General features: G+C 40.0%; 1 protein-coding gene and 2 long non-coding RNA genes across 5 annotated transcripts in view; 1 reads left to right on the forward strand and 2 right to left on the reverse strand.

Annotated features, from left to right (window-relative positions):
• LOC140592358 (chitinase-3-like protein 1) overlaps window positions 1–22,379 on the reverse strand; it is a 137,532-nt gene that overhangs the window by 38,861 nt on the left and 76,292 nt on the right. The gene's annotated exons all lie outside the window — the stretch shown is intronic.
• On the forward strand, window positions 15,211–16,677 carry LOC140592357 (uncharacterized). The gene is made up of 4 exons (XR_011992756.1): window positions 15,211–15,347; window positions 15,443–15,548; window positions 15,787–15,995; window positions 16,300–16,677. It is a non-coding gene; the product is annotated as an uncharacterized lncRNA (long non-coding RNA).
• On the reverse strand, window positions 16,666–21,959 carry LOC111859253 (uncharacterized). 3 transcript variants are annotated; one of them, XR_011992755.1, is made up of 12 exons: window positions 21,640–21,959; window positions 21,141–21,356; window positions 20,802–21,040; window positions 20,217–20,320; window positions 19,526–19,723; window positions 19,342–19,428; window positions 19,124–19,220; window positions 18,710–18,864; window positions 18,461–18,589; window positions 18,176–18,316; window positions 17,784–17,901; window positions 16,666–17,238 (listed from the first exon to the last, which is right to left on the reverse strand). It is a non-coding gene; the product is annotated as an uncharacterized lncRNA (long non-coding RNA). The 3 variants fall into 3 exon arrangements; XR_011992754.1 differs by having other exon boundaries at window positions 16,666–17,901; window positions 19,563–19,723; XR_011992753.1 differs by having other exon boundaries at window positions 16,666–17,901.

The following is a 22,379-nucleotide window of genomic DNA, read 5'->3' on the forward strand; positions in this document are numbered from 1 at the left end:
CACGTCTGCCATGATGGTGATAATAACGAAGCCACTGTCTTTCGAATAAACCGTCGGCTCAGTTAAATGCAAAGGACTCTTGTGCTCGTGTCTTACGGGAGGGAGCTACATTTATAATTATGGCATAGCTCTCCACCCAATTAGGCTAATTAAGTAATGATAAAAAAAAAAAAAAAAACACACACAAATGCTTGATCATGGCCCCGCCCAGCCCGGCCCGGCCCGGCCCGAAGATAGTGGCAGGAAATATCGGCCCGACCCGGCCCACGGGTCGGGTCGGGTCAAGTCTGGGCTCGGCCTCGGGCAGAGAATCTAAACTCTAGTTTCAGGTGCTTCCAGCTTTAGAGCCGGAAGGGACTGGGGAGGCAGGTGGGCCCTTGGGCACTGAGGAGCCCCCTCCCCCCAGGAAGAGGGAGGTTGTGGTAGTGGGGGATTCAATTATTAGGGGAGTAGACGGTTATGTGTCCACGCGTGATAGAGGGTCCCGTACGGTGTCTTGCCTGCCTGGTGCCCAGGTAGGAGACCTTCCAGATCGTGTGGACAAGCTTTTGGCCCCAGCTGGGGTGGATCCAGTTGTCCTGGTGCATGTTGGCACCAACGACATAGGCAAGGGTAGAAGGGCTGTTCTGCAGGATAAATTTATAGAAGTCGCCAATAAGCTTAGAAGCAGAATGTCCATGGTGGTATTTGACGCGCAAGTCAGTTAGCTGAGATTAAATGCGTGGCTAAAAGGATGGTGTAGGAAAGAGGGGTTTAGGTTTATGGGGCACTGGAGGACCTTCTGGAACAGGTGGGACCTGTTCAAGCCAGATGGGTTGCATCTGAAGCGGAGGGGAACCAGTGTACTGGGAAGGTGTATTTGTAGAGTAGTTGAGGAATGTTTAAACTAGGGACTGGGGGGGCAGGGAGGTTAGTTAAGTATGTAACTGGGGGGAAACGGAAAGCCCCAAAAAATCATATTATAAGTAGGCACTGTAATAGGCCTACCCTTTGTTGTCTGTATTTAAACGCCAGGAGTATCAGGAATAAAATTCATGATTTAGAGGCTCTTATCTCATCGGACTCTTATGATATTATAGCAATAACTGAAACGTGGTTGAGTGAAAAGGATGGACAAGAATATAATAAGGATGGTTACACGTTATTCCGTAAAGACCGTATAGGTACTGTAAGAAGGGAGGTGGTGTTGCAGTATATGTAAAGGAAAACTTGCAGGCAAGGGAGCTTACTGATATAAGTAAAAGTACGGAAGCTATATGGGTAAAATTAGATGCTAAAAATTCAAATAGCCTAATTGTTGGTGTTTGTTACAGAGCACCTAATGTAGCTGCTGAGGAAAGCAGATTGTTATACAGTGATATTAGGATTATGAGCAATAAAAATGATGTGGTAGTTATGGGTGATTTTAATCTACCGGGGATGCAGTGGGACATTGTTGCTGGCTCTTCTGAAAATGAACTTGAGATGGTGGAATTAGTACAGGATTGTTTTTTTACTCAGTTTGTTAACACCCATACCAGGGGAGATGCCATTCTTGATCTTGTTTTCTCTAATTACCAGGAAAGGATTGGTAAATTAGACGTTTTAGAACCACTTGACAGTAGCGATCATAACATGGTTAAATTTGAGGTTAAGTTTAGTGCCCGAAGAGCAACGTCCAAATCAAAAATATATATTGTTAGGAAGGCTAACTTCAATTGTATGAGATTAAAAGTAGAAACTGTGAACTGGATGGAGTTAAATAACAAAACTGTTGAAGAGGCATGGGAATTTTTTAAAAGCACATTATTGCAAGTGCAAGAGGACTTCATACCTGTTTCCAGCAAGAATAAATCTAGGAAATTGCAACCTAGGTGGTTTACTAGGGAAATAAAGTATAAAGTAAGGAGGAAAAGGGCTTTGTTCCAGAAATGGAAAATAACTGATGATGACGGAGTATCTAAATCTACAGGCTGAATTAAAAAATGACATTAGACGAGCTAAAAGGAATGTCGAAAGGAAGATCGCATTGGAGGCTAAGGATGACGTTAAAAGTTTCTTCCAGTATTTTAACTCTAAAAGAGCTCTAAAAGCTGAAATTACTAATCTGCAGGATAGTAAGGGTCTTATAATTGAAAACGACATTGATATAGTAAATGAGTTTGTTGGGTTGAAATTGTATATATATTATCACTCACGTGTATTCTTAAGAATGTACAACTTGTTCCATGTAGTAACAGTGTAAGTGCTTAAGAGTAATTTTCCATCACGTGCAGCAGATGAGCCCACCTCTGCTGTACGCTCTGTTGTTCCTGTTCCCACTCCCACTTTCCCATTGCATCTTATCCCATTCCAAATGTTGTTCACACCCACAATGTAACCTGATCAGTATGTTTACCTTATAGTATAAATAAACTCTGTCAGGGGCCACGCCTTGGAAGCCATCACTGTAACTCACTGTAGAAGGTGTGGCTCCCCTTGTACAAGTGAAACAGCGCGTGTCTCATACTCTGTGGGCCAGCAGCCGGGGGGGGGGGGGGGGGCTGATCACTCTCTCCGACAGAGTTCAATGATAGTTTTGCACAGGTATTCACTGTTGAGGACACTGGTAACTTACCAGTTCTTATTACTAATCCAACATCGTCTATAACTAATATATACACTCACCTAAAGGATTATTAGGAACACCTGTTCAATTTCTCATTAATGCAATTATCTAATCAACCAATCACATGGCAGTTGCTTCAATGCATTTAGGGGTGTGGTCCTGGTCAAGACAATCTCCTGAACTCCAAACTGAATGTCAGAATGGGAAAGAAAGGTGATTTAAGCAATTTTGAGCGTGGCATGGTTGTTGGTGCCAGACGGGCCGGTCTGAGTATTTCACAATCTACTCAGTTACTGGGATTTTCACGCACAACCATTTCTAGGGTTTACAAAGAATGGTGTGCAAAGGGAAAAACATCCAGTATGCGACAGTCCTGTGGGCGAAAATGCCTTGTTGATGCTAGAGGTCAGAGGAGAATGGGCCGACTGATTCAAGCTGATAGAAGAGCAACTTTGACTGAAATAACCACTCGTTACAACCGAGGTATGCAGCAAAGCATTTGTGAAGCCACAACACGCACAACCTTGAGGTGGATGGGCTACAACAGCAGAAGACCCCACCAGGTACCACTCATCTCCACTACAAATAGGAAAAAGAGGCTACAATTTGCACGAGCTCACCAAAATTGGACAGTTGAAGACTGGAAAAATGTTGCCTGGTCTGATGAGTCTCGATTTCTGTTGAAACATTCAAATGGTAGAGTCAGAATTTGGCGTAAACAGAATGAGAACATGGATCCATCATGCCTTGTTACCACTGTGCAGGCTGGTGGTGGTGTAATGGTGTGGGGGATGTTTTCTTGGCACACTTTAGGCCCCTTAGTGCCAATTGGGCATCGTTTAAATGCCACGGCCTACCTGAGCATTGTTTCTGACCATGTCCATCCCTTTATGACCACCATGTACCCATCCTCTGATGGCTACTTCCAGCAGGATAATGCACCATGTCACAAAGCTTGAATCATTTCAAATTGGTTTCTTGAACATGACAATGAGTTCACTGTACTAAAATGCCCCCCACAGTCACCAGATCTCAACCCAATAGTGCATCTTTGGGATGTGGTGGATGGGAGCTTCGTGCCCTGGATGTGCATCCCACAAATCTCCATCAACTGCAAGATGCTATCCTATCAATATGGGCCAACACTTCTAAAGAATACTTTCAGCACCTTGTTGAATCAATGCCACGTAGAATTAAGGCAGTTCTGAAGGCGAAAGGGGGTCAAACACCGTATTAGTATGGTGTTCCTAATAATCCTTTAGGTGAGTGTATATATATAACTGAAGCTGATGTTTTGCAAAGCCTAGCTAAGCTCAAAATAAATAAATCACAGGGCCCTGATGGCATCTTACCTATAGTGTTAAAAGAGATGAGGGATATTATTTGCCGACCCTTAACTTTACTGTTTCAAAAATCCTTATCTGAAGGTGTGGTACCTTCTGATTGGAAGCATGCCAACATAACGCCCATTTTCAAAAAAGGGGATAGAAGTAATTTGTCAAACTATAGGCCAATCAGTCTAACTTGTATAACTGGTAAAGTTATGGAGGCTATAATCAAAGAGAAAATGGTAGATTACCTGGACTCAAATAACATTTTGAGGGATAGCCAGCATGGATTTAGGAGAGGTAGATCCTGTTTAACAAATCTGTTGGAGTTTTTTGAGGAAGCTACTCAGGAAGTTGATGATAAGAAGGCCTATGATGTCATCTACTTAGATTTCCAAAAGGCTTTTGATATTGTCCACCACAAGAGGCTCTCACTTAAACTCAAAGCGACAGGTATTTTAGGAACTGTAGCGACCTGGATTGATAACTGGTTAACGGATAGGAAGCAGCGAGTAGTTATAAGAGGCACAATGTCACAGTGGGCCTGCGTTCATAGTGGGGTACCGCAGGGTTCAATTTTAGGACCACTATTGTTCCTAATTTACATAAATGATATAGACATCAATATATACAGTAAACTGGTGAAATTTGCAGATGACACCAAGGTGGGTGGTGTAGCAGATACTGAACTAGCGGCTCAGCAGCTACAGTGGGATCTTAATTTAATTAGTGACTGAGCCGACACCTGGCAGATGAAATTTAACATAGACAAATGTAAGGTACTCCATGTAGGGAGCAGAAATATAAAGTACAGGTATTTTATGGGACCTACTGAAATAAAGGTAGCTGATTATGAGAAAGACCTTGGTGTGTATGTTGATGCTTCCAAGTCTCATTCTAGCCAGGGCGGGGAAGCAATAAAAAAGGCCAATAGGATGTTGGGGTATATCTCCAGGTGTGTGGAGTTTAAGTCAAGGGAGGTAATGCTAAGATTATACAATTCCTTGGTGAGACCTCACCTAGAATATTGTGTGCAGGTTTGGTCACCATATCTTAAAAAAGACATTGCGGCCTTAGAAAAGGTGCAGCGTAGGGCCACAAGAATGATTCCTGGTCTTAGAGGAATGTCATACGAGGAAAGGTTAGCTGAGCTAAATCTGTTCAGCCTCAAGCAAAGGAGACTGAGGGGGAACATGATTCAGGTCTATAAGATTCTAACAGGTTTGGATGTTGTTCAACCGAATAGTTACTTCAGCATTAGTTCAAATACAAGAACTCGTAGCCATAGGTGGAAATTAGCGGGAGAACATTTCAAACTGGATTTAAGGAAGCACTTCTTTACACAGCGTGTAGTCAGAGTATGGAATAGTCTTCCTGATAACGTAGTGTAAGCTGAATCCTTGGGTTCCTTTAAATCAGAGCTAGATAAGATTTTAACAACTCTATTAGTTAAGTTCTCCCCAAGCGAGCTCGATGGGCCGAATGGCCTCCTCTCGTTTGTATAGTTCTTATGTTCTTAAAGAACAAGATTTTATTAATTATTTAAAAAATGAATGGGCAACGTATTTGGATAACAATGATCTACCAGAAGTCTCACCATATGTTATCTGGGAAGCAGGAAAGGCAGTAATGACAGGAAAAATAATATCTTATTGCTCACATAAAAAAATAAAGAAAAAACACATGTAGCAGAATTAGAACAGAAAATTAAATCATTAGAAAAAGCTTTTGCTTCCTCACTGCAAGAACATATAATTAGCAACATGAGAAAACTAAAATTTAATTAGCTAAATGATAAGAAGACACAATTTCTGGCAGAAAGATTACAATTAGAGAACTTTGAACAAGGCAATAAATATGGAAAATTCCTGGCTATCCAGTTAGAACTAAATAAAGAAAAATTAACAATTTGTTCTATTAAAGACTCGATAGGGAATATAACTCATAATCCCCAACAAATTAATAAATCTTTTACAGAATTTTATGAAGCTTTATACTCATCACAGAATAATGTATCTGATGCTGACATCAACAAATTTCTTAGCAATATAAATCTGCCAAAGCTAAATGTTGAACAGATTACAGTTTTAGACTCTCCTCTATCAATATCTGAATCCAATAATGCTGTACAGTATCTTCCAAATAAGAAAGCCCCAGGTCCCAGCTGAATTCTACAAAGTATTCTGGCCAACGCTAGCACCCATTTTAATGGTTACTCAAATTCAGAATGATCAGTCGCTATCTCCAGACATGAACTGTGCCAATATTAGCCTGCTTCTGAAACCTGATAAAGACCCAACATTGACATCCAGCTACTGCCCAATCTCACTCATAAACGTAGACCTTAAAATAATTTGCAAAGTCCTTGCCAAAAGATTAGAGAAAGTCACTCCATTTCTTATACATCCTGACCAAACAGGTTTTATCAAGGGAAGACACTCAGCCAATAATACACATAGACTAATGAATGTTATAGACTATTGCTCCATTAACAAATTAGAAACCACGGTTATATCTCTAGATGCAGAGAAACCATTTGACAAAGTAAATTGGAAATTTCTATTTGCAGTTCTACATAAATTTGGATTTGGTTCATCCTTCATAAGCTGGATCAAAACACTATACAGCTCTCCAAATGCATATGTTGGACAAATGAACTAATTTCTCAAAGCTTCCGTTTGCAGAGGGGCACCAGGCAGGGCTGCCCACTCTCTCCCTCGCTTTTTGTTATCTTCACTTGCAGCGGCAATTAGACGAAATGTAGATATTAAAGGAATTCAAACAGAAAAAATAGACCATAAGATAAGCAATTATCATCTGCCTTTATGCAGATGACGTATTACTCTTTCTTAGGAACTCACCAACCTCTCTTCTTAAGACAATATCACTTATAGATAAGTTCTCATCTATATAAGACTACTCCGTCAACTGGAGCAAATCAACAGTTTTGCCTTTGAATTGTAATTTCCAAAACACAACTGCTACTACTTTGCAATCAGGTAACAGATACTTAGGCATACATTTTTCCACCAGGCTCTCAGACTTGGTACAGATGAATCACATTACAGTATTAAAAAAGGTAGAAGATGATCTCATGCGATGGAAATTTCTACCTATATCACTCATGGGTAGAATTGCCACCATTATAAATGATGGTCCTGCCTAAAATCAATTACTTGTTCTCACTGATCCCTAATAAACCCTCTGTTGCTTGGTTTAAATCACTAGACTCAAGCATCTTTTCATTTTTATGGAAGAACAAACCATCACGAATAAGTTTAAAAACCCTACAAAAAGCTAAAGGTCTAGAACTACCAAATTTCTATCACTACTTCTTAGCCAACAGATTGCAATATGTATCTAATTGGATTAAATCAAGCCCAGTAGACAGTCCATGGCTGGACTTAGAACAAGCAATCTGCAGAGAAGTAAAAATTTCTGATCTACCCTTTATAAGTCCTACCATTAAGTGTTATAACTATTTTAAAAGCTTTAGTGTTAACACCTCCTTGACAGCCTGGTGGGAATTTTTAAAAATAACTTGGTCTGCACTTATCCCCTGTAAACTAACACCCATTTGGAACAATCCAGATATCTGCCAGAAAAAGAAAGTATTGAACTTTCCCTTATGTATGGAACTCCAAAGTGTTCAAAAGTATTATGAAATATATGAGAATGATATTGTGAAATACAACTCATTATTGTGAAATATATTGCATTCTGTTATATAAATTTACTTATTATTGTGAAATATGATTTCATATTTTTATTTTTCAAAGTCAGTATTTATTTCATAATGCCGTTTTTCATCATTTCATGATGCTGTATTTCATCATTTCATGATACCGTATTTCATCATTTCATGATACCGCATTTCATCATTTCATGAAATGTCTTCGTCTGTCAATCAGTGTCAGTGGGTTGGACCTGCACACCTATTGGCTCATCCTTTAACATCGATTAGTTTTCCTGCATACCTGCTCGGCGGACCGCTGTTACAGCTAGCAACAACGTGCTATAGGTGAAAAGTCACGGAGGATGGCGGACTGCCATGAACTTCATTCAGTTCTGCTTATTTTAGCAGATCAGATAGAGAGGGATAATTTACCCGTAGATACGGTTTTGAATCGTTTAGATGAAGTTTTTGAAATGCTTGGGATGATAATTGCTCTTCATGGTGTTAGCATCGATGATACCATTGTTGATAGTTTAAGAGCAATTGAGCACCGTGTCCGTTTGGAATACGCACAAGAAGAACTGTCTTCAAATTTTGGTCGTCCACGTCTTAAAATCCCGGGTGCAGCACTCAGGACTTTAGTGCTGTCCGGGATTACCATCGGGGTTATTGCTGATATGTTTTCTGTGTCACCGAGCACAATTCGGAGGAGAATGATGGAGGAAGGTCTAAGGTAAATTTACACTGTAACTTAATACTTGTGTGATTCTGTACACGGCATTATTCGAGTGTTGACGTTAATTATCACGTATCCCATCAAAATATTATCATTTACTTTTTTATTGTGGCTGACTAAACCAAGTGGGACAGCTAGGGGTGAAACTGTCAGTGCCATCTCCGTGTTTAGACACGTTTAGCCTGGCACAGTGTTAGCTTGTCATAGCTCAGACGATGTTTGTAGCTAATTGTTCTCTGATAATACCTGTTGGTGCTAACATATGCGGAAGCTGTACACAAAGTTGATGTCAAATAGCGAGTTTATCTAAATGTTTTTGTCTGTTTCAGCAGTGTTATAAATATTCTCATTCCTTCTCTGGTGTTTTTATTAAAACTAAAACAAGAATACATTTACCCCCTCAGTTTTCTGAAGGATTGTTTGGAAAACCTTGTAACTCTTTGTTGAGGTTTGCTGTGATATGAGCAATTGTTTTATGTGCAGAAGATCCGATAGGTATTCTTCTATTGGAGATGAAGAGTTGGATGCAATAGTCCTGGATATTCAGCGTCATCACCCAAATGCCGGCTGCAGAACGATGATGGGACATCTACGATCTAGAGACATACACATACAAAGTAATGTGATATTGTTTAAATACCCAAACACCAGTTTCACGCCTGGATAGCATGTGTCAGTGGAGCCGTGATGTGATAGTTTAAAATTTCCATCAAAAATGACTAGCATGTCCTTATCACTGGATTGGACACATATTGCAGTTATGTTCCTGTTCTCCTCCAGTTTGAACCAGTCAGTACACGATTCTCTCTCCTCAGTAAATCTGTAAAACATCTGGGTAGTTACCAGAAGCAGTGATGATCTGTCACATATGCATTACAATATTTACAATACAGTCTTTTTGTGCTTGCTAGTACTAAGACATTATCTGTCTGTTAATCAGGATTTCGACTGATGGATTCAATGAGACGAGTCAACCCAGAAGGAGTCATGATGCGTCGGTTATCTATTCAGACTGCAAGGCGTCGTCAGTACAGTGTGCCAGCACCAAATCACCTTTGGCATATAGATGGAAATCATAAATTCATCATATTATTATCACTTCTTTCCTATTCCAGGAAAATATTGGGATGCATGTAGTAAATTAAAATGAAGTAAAATGTCATCTTAAATGCACTGTCACATAAGGCAGTTTACAGGTTAAGCTGTAGTCATGTCTGAGGCTTAATATTGTGCATGTGATTCCTTGCACTACAGGATCTTTCTGTAAAGTGTTCAAGTCTCCCTGCTATTATTTATTTTGCATTCCTGGTTTATAACATATTGTCACTGTATGTAGAACTCAAATTTTAGTCTTAAAATTTCCTTCAATTGTAATATTGTTCTGTATTCTAATAAAAATGAAAAATGTAACTGTGGTGACATCAGGGGCGAACTGGCCATCGGGAGCACCGGGACATTTCCCGGTGGCCTGACGGTCGTTCTGGCCTGCCGGCTGCCGCTGTGCAGACGATCAGCCTGGCATGTGATAGGCTGGTGTGCAACTACGAATTAATTGATGGATCTCTCAATCTACGAATCAGGCAATGGCGGAGGGAAAATTACACTCCCACATGACCCAACGTCAGCGACGCACTGCCTAATATCTGGCTATATCCAGAGACAGGGTATATCTGACTAAATCGTTCAAAAAATGGAGCGTAAACGCAAAGGAGGAGCAGAGAGGGAGCGTATAAAAAGGAAAAAAGCCCTGGCCGCAGACACAGCAAGCTGCTGCAAAATCCCAGCCATGTTTGCCAGTAAGGGAACAGGTCGGTCAAGATTACATTTACATTATATTTATAATAATTTGGCAGACGAACACTTTCATCCAAATCACTTAGATAATCACAATAGATAAATTTAAACCAACAAACGAGCAACAATATGTAAGTGCTGCTATGCTGTGTCAAGTCTCGTTTCGTCTACATGTAGCATATTTTTTATATAATAAATAAAAATGAATAAAAAGTAGACAGAATAGTGTTAGTGGGTCAAATTGTTGTAAATAATAAATAAATCAAGTAGATGGTATGGAAAAGAATACAGTATTAGTTATTTTGATTTTTCATTTCTAGTCTACAATATGTAGCCTAGAATGTTTGTTTGTTTATTTATTTATTTTGAAAAGGTGACGAAGGAAGCAGCAGTAGCACTAGTGCTGCAAATGCTCCTGATGTTGAGCTAGAGGTGGTGGACAGTTCAGCGTTTCAGTCAGAGCAGGAACCTTCAGGTAAAGTTTAAGATAAGCAAAACTAAACATGCAGGCAGCAGGCTATACTTTTTAAACAACATGTGCTTTTTATGATTTATAAGATCAGTAGTAGGACTGTGATTTTGGGGACATACAACTGATGGCTGCACAATTATAAATACAGATTATTGAACATGCTTATTTCATATTGCAGAGCAACTAGATGTGCAGAGAGAGAGAGAAGGATTCAGGGAAAGATGAAGGAGACAGTGAAAGCCTTGATATCTCTTTTGATTATTTTGCCCGTCCACAGTCTAAGGATTTAGATTTTTTTTTTAAGTATCACCCAATTCAAACATCTGAAAGAGCCATTCCTGATGTATTCCATTCAAAAGATGGCACAAACAGAAAATGGCTGACATACAATGAAAGTAATCACTCCCTATTCTGCTCAGTATGTCTTGCATTTGCAAAACCTTTAGGCAGTGACAGTGCATTTGTCAAAGGAGGTATGCAGGCCTGGAAACATGCCCATCAGAGAGTACAGGAACATGAGAGAAGCAGTATCCATACAGAAAGTGCTGAAGCCTTTTTTCTTAGAGTCAACAAAGCAGATATCCATACCCTTCTGACTGATAAGCAAATGACCATCCATCGAGACCAGGTTAGAAAGAGAAGGCAGGTCTTGGAACGTGTGATTGATGTAGTGAAAGTTATTGGTAAATGTGGGCTAAGCTACAGAGGGCACAGTCATGAAGCTACAAATGACCTTGAAAACACGGCTATCAATCATGATAACTTTCTTGAGCTCATACTTCTGCTGAGCAAGTATGATGTCTGCCTACAGGAACATGTTAGTGATTGTATTGAGAAGAAAAAGAAGCAGGTAAGAACTAAAGGAAGAGGGTCCATGGTAACTTTGATGTCCAAAACAACAGTAAATAAAGTAGTTGAATTAATAATAAATATGATTCAACAGACAATTGCTGTTGAAGTGAGAAAGGCAGGGATGTTCTCAATACAAATTGACACAACACAGGATTTAACATCCAAAGACCAGTGTGCAGTAGTTCTGCGATATGTTACTGATGTTGTCCACGAGAAACTCATTGCAGTCATTGACTGTGAGTCATCAACTGGACAGTAGCCTACTTTGTGGAGCTTGTGAAACAGACCCTAGAGAAGATGGACATAGACATCAAAAAGTGCATTGGTAATGCAACAGACGGAGCTGCAAACATGCAGGGACAATACAAAGGTTTCTCTGCATTGCTCACAGGAGCATCACCTAACCAAGTACACATACAGTGAGGTCAATAAGTATTTGATCACCCTGTGATTTTGCAAGTTCTCTTACTTAGAAATCATGGAGGGGTCTACAATTTTCAGCATAGGTGCATTTCCACTGTGAGAGACAGAATCTAAAAAAAAAAATCCGGAAATAATAATTTATTTGTGAATTACTGTGTCAAATAAGTATTTGATCACTTGCATATCAGCCAGATCTCTGACCCTCAAAGACCTGTTATTTTGGTTTTAAATAGTCCAGCTACACTCTGCTCATGATTCTAAATTAGTAGCACCTGTTTGAGGTCATAAAGACACCTGTGCACCCCACAATCAGCCAAAGTCTAAGTAGCAACATGGGCAAAATCAAAGAGCTGTCAAAAGACACAAGAAACAAAATTGTAGACCTTCACAAAGCTGGAAAGGGCTACGGGGCAATTGCCAAGCAGCTTGGTAAAAAAAAAACAACTGTTGGAGCAATTGTCAGAAAATGGAAGAGGCTAATGATGACTGTCAATGTCCCTTGGACTGGGGCCCCACGGAAGATCTCTCCTCGTGGGGTTTCAATGATGCTAAAAATGGTGAAGAATCAGCCCAGAACTACACGGGAGGAGCTGGTCAATGCCGTGAAGAGAGCTGGGACCATCGTTTCCAAGGCTACTATCAGTAATACACTAAGACGTCATGGTTTAAAATCTTGCATCGCACGGAAGGTTCCCCTGCTTAAGTCAGCCCATGTCCAGGCCCGTCTGAAGTTTGCCAGGGACCATCTGGATGATCCAGAGGAGTCATGGGAGAAAGTCTTGTGGTCAGATGAGACCAAAGTAGAACTTTTTGGTCTTAACTCCATTTGCCGTGTTTGGAGGAAGAAGAATGATGAGTATCATCCCAATAATACCATACTTACAGTGAAGCATGGCGCTGGAAGCATCATGCTCTGGGGGTGTTTTTCCCAAATGACCCAAAGCACACAGCCAGGAAAACCAAGGAGTGGCTCCGTAAGAAGCATATCAAGGTTCTGGAGTGGCCTAGCCAGTCTCCAGACCTAAATCCAATAGAAAATCTTTGGAGAGAACTGAAACTCTGTGTTGCTCAGCGACAGCCCCGAAACCTGACAGATCTAGAGAAGATCTGTATGGAGGAGTGGGCCAAAATCCCTCCTGCAGTGTGTGCAAACCTGGTGAAGAACTACAGGAATCGTTTGACCTCTGTAATTGTTAACAAAGGCTTCTGTACCAAATATTATTATTTTTTTTACTCAAGTGATGAAATACTTATTTGACACAGTAATTCACAAATAAATTGTTCAAAAATCATACAATGTGATTTCCGGATTTTTCTTTTTAGATTCTGTCTCTCACAGTGGAAATGCACGTATGCTGAAAATTGTAGACCCCTCCATGATTTCTAAGTAAGAGAACTTGCAAAATCACAGGGTGATCAAATACTTATTGACCTCACTGTATGGTGTTACTCACATGTCCTCAACCTTGTTCTAGCTGACACTACAGGGGTTGTTGTGGCAAGTGAGTCCCTTTTCTCACTACTGAATGACATTGCAGTGTTCATTCGTGATTCGTACAAGCGCATGAAGCTATGGGAGGAAAACAGTGAGGACAAGAGACACAGACGGCTTGGTGTAATTGGTGAAACGCGCTGGTGGGCCAAAGATGAGGCCTTGAGGAAAGTATTTGGAAGGTTTGCAAAGCCTGACAATGCACTTTACACAGATCTGGTCATCACTATGGAAAAAATTGAAAAGGATGTGACCATGAAACCTGTCATCCGAAACAAGGCCCAAGGGTACAAGGCTGCTCTCCTAAAGTATGAAACCATACTGACAGCTGAGATTTTCCTCAGGATTTTTGAGCAGACAACCCCTCTCTCTAAATATTTACAAACAAGTGGCATGGATATTGCTTCAGCACAGCACTTGGTGACAGGAACAGAGGAGAGCTTGAGAAAGTGTGCCCGGGACTTTCAGGGTGTAATGAGGGCAGCAGATGACTTTGTTGAATGGGCCAATGGCATTCTGGAGAAGCTTGAGGACAGTGAGGCTGAAGTTCAGACTTCTCTCCCAGAGAAGAGAATTAGAAAACACAAGAGGCAACCAGGTGAGCTGGCACAAGATGAGCATATTGCTAATGCAGACACTGACTACAAAATCAACATCCACAATGTGATTTTGGACACTGTTATTGAAAGCTTTCATAGCCGTTATGCAGAAAATGCAGTGCTGTGTTCAGATGTCTCCTGCATGGATCCTAGGAACTTCCCTGAAATCAGAGAAAAAGGCCTTCCAGGGACAGCCATGAAGGAGCTCAGCAAATGCCTACTGCAATTTGATGAACGTGCCAGTCTTGAGACATTGCAGGCTGAACTGATCAGCCTTGCACAGCACTGGGAAAGATTGAAACAATCACTAATGGAGAACTACAACATTAGGGGTGCTGCCTCTAATGATGAAGCAGGGGAAGGCTCTGAGGTTCCTAATGAAAGTGTGGAGTTTGTAAGCAGAAGTTGTTCCACATGCAAAAACTGTCCAATATGCTGCTATCTCCTCCTGTCTCAGTACAATCTGCTTACTGATGCTTATCACATCATTGGTTTGGGCTACAAGTTCCTCCTCACACTATCTATTACTCAAGTTGCCTGTGAGAGGACCTTCTCCACCCTGAAGTTAGTGAAGAGCCGTCTGAGAACCTCCCTGAGTCAAGATAACCTTGAAGCATTCCTTTTGATGTCAACTGAGAAGGAGATTCTTATGGAACTTGATAAAGATGACATAATTGACAAGATGGCAGAGAGCAGTGAGCTACTGCGCCGCCTACTGGTGTACTAGTAGTGCTAATTACTTACTGTTTACTCTTACTGGTCTGTTCCACATAATGCCATAATTGAGTAAACATTGTTATCTGTTACTTACGCTGTCATAGGTTTTGTTAAGTTTATTTGTGTTTGTGTTTCTGATACATTTGATATACTAGAGTTGAGCACTGAAAATACATAAAATGTAAATATTTCAACATGTGAATGTGTCTCTTATTATCTCTTTTAAAAAGCCAATTTTCTATTTGTCATTGGTTTGGTAGTATAAATGGTGTATTCCTAGTGAGTTGTTAAGGGTTATTTTTTTATTCATTTATATTGCATCTGGTAGTCTACCTGTTACAATAATAGGGTTAGCCTACAAGTTTATCAGTCCAGTAGATTACATGAATAGGGTGGTGGTGACTGCAGCAGCAGAGGTGGTCTGGGAGTGGAGTCAAATTCCCGGCCTGAATTATTGTCCCAGTCCGCCACTGGGTGACATGACGATAATGGTTCTTTTATATTTCTTTATATTTTTGCCTTGACAGATGGAGATTTGTTGTACATGGTGGGATAGATGGTTTTTCTAGGTTAATTGTCTACCTTAAAGCTGCCACCAACAACAAAGCTACAACAGTTTTTGATGGTTTCTTGTCAGCAATCAGACAATATGGAATACCATCACGAGTGCGGTAAGTAGTGTAACAAATACAGTATGCCTAAAATTCTGTGCCAGACCGTAGATATATTCAGAATGTCACTAACTTAGATCAAAACTTTTTTCCAGGTCAGACAAAGGGGGGGGGAAATGTGAAGGTTGCACATTTCATGGTCCAGGCAATGGGAGAGAACAGGAACTCTCACATTACTGGCAGAAGTGTTCACAACCAGCGGTAAGGACATGTAAACTGATGGCCTGTTTTACATTGTTTCAAACATGCACTTGCAATCAGACAAAAATGGTTTATGAGCATAATTGATTGGTTTCACAGCACATGGATTAACACTACACTAATAATTGACTTAGAAGTCTGGTGACGTAGAAATACCTAAAAAACCATAAATGATCTTACAGCATTGAATGCCTGTGGAGGGATGTGTATGAGAACGTCCTCGACCTTTTCTACGCAGTCTTTACCCAGCTGGAGATTCAAAGACTGCTCAACCCTGGTGAAGAAATCGACTTGTTTGCACTGCACAGATGCTTTTTTCATCACATTCAAAATCATCTTCAGTCATTCCAGGCAGCATGGAATCAGCATGGGCTCAGAACAGCAAACAGCCATTCACCTATGCAGCTCTGGTTGCTGCACAGAAAGGAGGGACAAGATTTGTCACAGGTACATGGATATTTGATCAATATTAGTTCTTGTATGTAAAAATCTATCTATAGTGGAGATGAGTTTACTTCTACTGTGCCAATTGGTGTACCAAAATGTTTCCACTTACGAGAGAAAAATTTTGTCTGCAAAGCCATTCTCTCATTTTATCCTATCTACCAGGTCATTTACCATTATTGTCACATGAGAACACTGTGCATAGATGGCAATAGTTTGGGGCCAGCTGCAGGAAACACTTCTTCAGCTTATGTTTAAGTGAAGTGAAAGTGATTAATGAAAGTAAGACATTTGGATGCTCTTTCAGGTTGATGAGGATTACGGTGTGGACTGGACAGGACCATATAATCACCGCCCATCAAATGAGATCACCATTCCTGAGATTCAGCTCCCACATACACTGAATGAACGAGAGCTTGCTGTACTACCAACGTTTCATTCAGTCAAGCTTTGGATGTGTACTGTCAAACTGTTCACTCACTCAAACTTATGTTTGAGACCACACCTTAACTCTTCAAAGTAAGCAGATGCAATATATTTACACCCTTTTATTCTTGTTTTTACATCTATGGCTCGAGTGCAGACAGGAGCCTTAGTAGCTAATACTGACTCAAAACAGCATCACCAAGTTCATTGTCAACAAAGGAAAACAGAGAATAACTATAAAAAAGCATTTGTTTTAAACAGCTGTCAATTTATTGATAGTAATTTCTTGGTTGGATGTACAGTACATGTCAACTCTGAACAGATTTAATAGCATGCACACAGTACAGTAACATCTGACAGTTCTTTTTCCTTTTCTGAACTTTTGTCAATTTATATTAAAAAAGCCAGATCAACTACTGTGTATTTTTCAGTCAGATGTATTAAAAGGAACTAGAACTAACTGGATTGTCGGTGTCTTTTCACATTGAATACAGTAATGCACACAACAACAGTAATGCACAACAGTAATGTGCTGCAAAAAAGAACAAATTGTGTAACCTTTCCATGTGGTTATGGAATCAGTACAAAACAAAAAATCAATCCTAAACCAGACCAAACCCTGATTCAGTAGAGTTGAGGCACACCTGAATGCCCCTCAGAAATGACTCATAGTTACAGTAGTGTGCAGGAAGACGCAGCACTTCAAAACAGGTGGAAGACTTTGGAAGACTGCTGTTAACCACTTCCACAGTCATTTCTCTCGGCAGGACTTCCCATCCTGTCCAAAACTTGAGGAGGGCTTTTCATTCTGGCCAAGATGCTGCAACAAAACACTGTTTTTAACTATAATGACATCCTATATTTATTTTGACTAAGAAATATTCTAAAAGATGACCGCTTACTGTACATACAGGCCATCAGCCATATTGCATGAATAACACATGTAATTAGGGCAGCCGTGGTCTAATGGTTAGGAAAGCAGGCTTGTCACAGAAGGGTTGTCAATTGAAATCCCAGATCAGATGGGGCTGGCTGAAGTGCCCTTGGGCAAGGCACCTAAAACCAAGATTGCCCCCCAGGCACACCTACCGTGTGCTGCCCACTGCTCCAGCTCCCGGTGCTAGTTCACTGGTTTGAGGTGATGGGTTAAATGCAGAGGTGTAATTTCACTGCTCACTTCACAGTGTGTAACAAATAATCACTTTCACTTCACTGTTCACGAGGCAGTATGGAGCAAATAACAAAACAAAATTATACTAACATGTACTTTGTTAATGGCCCCAGATCACTGGACAGTATGTAATTTACCAAAGTATAAACATCAGAGAAAACCCAATAGCAAAATACCTATTGCAGCAGACTTACCATTTTCAATGAAGGACCGAAGGTACCCTGCCACTCTGCATTTGTCCTCAAGAGAGCATTCCTCCTCCTCGTCATCTTCATCTTCTGTGGCAGGCCACACTATTCTTTGTAGAATAGACTGCATAAAACAGAGCACCTTGGATAAATGTTTCTCTTAAATGCTACTAGATAAAATTTGCTGAATTTGTTCACCTTTAATAGCTTTACTAATCTTGTAGTGTTAAAACCCATCAGTGGCATTTAAATGCAATCGTATTAAATGCAAACCAGCTGTTCAACAAGCCCAAGCACACAAAATAGTACATTGGTGTTTTGTGTCAACAATAGATGTGTGTCCTTCATAAATTAACCAAAAACCTTTACTATTCAGATATTAAATGATGTGACCTTACCTCACAACAGGGAGCAGTCTCTGATTCCCTTGGTAAGAAAAGAGGAATGATGTCTGATCTTTCTGTCAGAAGCGGCCATACCATGGTCTCCTTAAGCCCTTTCCTCAGCTGTTTGACTTGACGGCTTGTTCGTCTTATGACCTACAATAATGAGACCAAACCAAAATGGCATCCAAAGAGATTTTTTTATATGTATATGAAAAATCTACTTCTTCACATCTGAAGTTTTGATGTGCTTTTCTAGTTAAAATTTAAATTTCTTGGGGAGAGTAAGTCAGTACTTACAGTGTGGAATAGTAGACGTTCATACAGCCACTTTCGGTTGGTTTGTGTGACACCTGGCAGGTCCCAAGCCAGAGCTAGCTCGAGAACATTTCTTTGTTCCTGTTCTGTTAGTTCAGCACTGCCATCAAGCTAGGACACAGAGAGAAAAAAAATAGTAAACAGTAGTAATGATGGCTATTTAATCATGTCTTTAAATTCAATATTTAGTGAAATATTAATTCTTCAAAATAATGGCACAAAAATGCAAACCAGCTGAATAGTGCTGCAGATATCAATATCAGGGCAATCCTCAATCTGAACTGTAGCTGTTTCAGGTGAGCCACCAAAAATAATATGGATGATTGCAGGGCTTATACCAGACACACATGGTCCACCATGAATGAATGAATGCCCCATTATTCTTCCTAGGATCAAACATAATAAATGCACTTAGTGTAACATTGCACAAGAGGTCAGAACAAACTTTGTGCACTGATTATTTAGGAAAACCCATAGAACACTCAAATGTTGTTTTACTGTGTCTTGTATCTGTATTCAATCTACTTTTCATCTTTATAGTTACAGTTAGAATAATGTAACACAAGTAATGTTGTTACCTTTACAGCTGCATGTGTATTATTATTTTGAATTACTCTCTCTTATTTCTGTACATTACTGTCTTACCTGCCACCAAAAACGTCACTCTCAAGCAAGGTCTGAGAAGTGGATGGAGTCAAGTGATCTGGCTCACCATCAAACAGTCTTGTAACATCTGTGTTCCCTGAAAAGAGTACAGCTAGGTTATCTTCGTATGAGAAATCCAAGTAGTCACACAATTAACTCTCATTCACATCACAAACACATAACATATTTTCTTTAAAGTCTAACTATAAAATACATACCAAAATTAAAATGAAAACCAGACTGTACTAGAGAAACTGCCTTTGAGAAGAAGAATCTCTTCACCCCTTCTCCAACAGCAACATTCCCTAAAGGAAGAAAAAAAAAGGAAAAAAAAAAAAAACTTTTTCTGATTAGCCAAACAATGACTAGATCTCTATTATTTTCCCAATACAGAGACAGTACCTTCCAGTTTGCAGCTGATAGGGCTTGCCCACTCTACCTTTGGGGCTTTGTAGAAGGAGATGAGGGATCTCTGTTGATCCGTAATACTTTCCCATAAGTCCATTTGCAGGACTACTGCCTTTCTGGTCTCATACTTTGAAAGCAATTCGAACTTGTAGAGCCAGGCTGCTCTAGTTGCATCTTGTTCACATTTCCACTCTGAAAGACACCCATTTGCATGGATCACATAAATCAAGCGAAATAGATTTAATCCTATAGTTGAATATGTAATTCATTGCCATTTGTCTGGTATTTTCCTAACTTTATTCCTGTGCTATGGACTACCTGGTTTTTCCCCTATAAGTGACTTTTCTTCATCTTGATGAGATGCTGCATCTTCCTGCACTACCATTTCACCTGACGATTGCTCTGCTCTTGCTGAGACTATGGTGGAGTCCAATATGATAACATCTGCTTCCTCTACCCCGCTGGACAGCTTCAAGGCACCACTATTGTTACAGGATGGGACCTCTGCTGTGGAACTACGGGTCTGCCTCACCTGACTTTCAGTAACAGACTGAGGTTCAGCACCACTCAATGAACTGTGAGAGGAATTAGCAGAGATTTCAGCATCCATCACTAATATATGAAGTGGATTTACGTTCTATACTGTATATACAAAAATATAGAAAAATTCAATGATTTTTCTTACCTTGTGCATTCAGTGATGTGGTTTTTCATTTTATTTAAAGGAATGTTAGTGTCACAATTCAGGCATTTTGTAAGAGGTCCTTGTTGCTGGAGAGTTGTCAGGCTCTACAGACAGTGAGGAACAAAGCATACATTTCACCTACTGTCAAGGTGAATGGATGAGTGAAAAACTGAAAGAATCAAATCTCCAGAAATCAAATCAAATCTTGCAGACTGCCAACCAGACTGCAGACCAATGCATTTTAGCTCATTGTCTTTATCGGGGTATACAGACAATATGGAAAAGATAACATAATATACATCTGGTGTATAATGTGATAAAAAAAAGAACAATTTTGACAGTTCTGCAAAGTGATTTGCCAACATGTGGGCAGCAGAAACAAATTGTGCACACAAACTGACATTTCACCTCCTAAGCTATGATACGGAAACCTCTTATAACAATTGCTTATATACACATTCAGAAACATTATTACTCATATGCAGTCATGCTTCTAACCACCTAACAGCTAAAGTGATCTGAGCTAGCCATTTGAACTACTTTATTATTACATGCAAATAAATTCTGAATCAAGTCATTACTCACGTCGTCCAAAGCAACACTTTTCTGCAGTGGCCTTATATAGATCAATGCTTGTCCAATTCCACTCAATGGGCTGCGGAGATATTCCACTGTATATCCAGTGTCTGGGCTTGAGACTGTGCATAGTTTACGGCTTCGTGTTGTACCAGAGATTCTCAGCAGTTCAAACCCTCCTGTGTCTTTTAGCTGAGGGAAGGTATCCTCAATCTTCACCTTTACCATTTCTGGATCATCATTCCTTCCTGTAAAACACAGTCCTTACTGTACATGACTACAATAAAGGTACGCATTAACAGTAAAAAATAGTTAAACTAAATCTTTACATATGACATGTAGCATTACCTTGGAATGTAATCCGTTTTTCCCCAAATCCAGCTGCTGCTAGATTAAATCTGACTGCTTTGGCTGGCACTGTGTCTGACATATGATCATTTAAGCAGAAGAAGGTGTGTGTGTAAACGGCGAGGCGTGCTTTCTTGGAAGATTTAGGGATCAGAGATGAAAGTGGCGTTGAGGAAGGCCTCGCTTTGTAAGGGGCAAACAATCTTGCGACTTCAGCTTTAAAAGGGGAAAAGCAAAATATAAAAAAAATTAAACAGCTTAAATCAATTGCAATTTTATTTGCAATCATTATACCCACTGAGAAAAACTATTAGCTACGGTTAACTACTACCTACAACAACGTGAAAATGATAGACGTTACACAGAGCAATACGTTGGTCGTCCAAATAGCTAACAACTTTTTTTTGCTATGATAAAAATGGCTGACCAAACTGATTAAAAAGCTCCTTTTGAGCAGACAGAGAGACTAACCAAGCAGAAATAACATATCGTTACTTACCCTGAACAGCGTTCCGAGGAGTGGAGCTAGCTGTGATAGCATTTGGTAACGTTAATGCTGTGCTGTTGTGATGTGAACTTGGACCAGGAACAGCTTCATCACCAGTACGCTGCTCCTGCAACACTCTCTCAGGCTGAGGCGAAGACGTACAATCTAAGCGGTTTCTCTGAGTAACTCAGAAATTGACTTGTTTTCTGCAGCCATGTCCTTCACAAACGTCACACCTGTAACGTTATTCGTGCCCAGTGTTTTACATTTGTCGGTGCTGCAACTTATTTCGAGCTGTATACTGCCAGCTATTGCATAGGAGACGCACTGCACCATTATACCTAAATCGATATGTCATGTGCTATTACTTACGTCTGAGTAAAGGAGCAACCAATCACACAACTGGCTCCACCCTGTCTCTCTTGATTGACAGACGAAGAAATTTCTTGAAATGATGAAATACGGCCATGAAATGATGAAATACGGCATCATGAAATTATGAAATACGGTATCATGAAATGATGAAATACAGCGTCATGAAATGATGAAAAACGGCATTATGAAATAAATACTGACTTTGAAAAAAAAAAATATGAAATCATATTTCACAATATAATTCCTTGGTAAGACCCCACCTAGAATACTGTGTGCAGGTTTGGTCACCATACCTCAAGAAGGACATTGCTGCCTTAGAAAAGGTGCAACGAAGAGCTACGAGAATGATTCCTGGTCTTAGAGGAATGTCTTACGAG

Source organism: Paramormyrops kingsleyae, chromosome 8 (genome assembly GCF_048594095.1).
Source record: "Paramormyrops kingsleyae isolate MSU_618 chromosome 8, PKINGS_0.4, whole genome shotgun sequence".
NCBI lineage: Eukaryota > Metazoa > Chordata > Actinopteri > Osteoglossiformes > Mormyridae > Paramormyrops > Paramormyrops kingsleyae.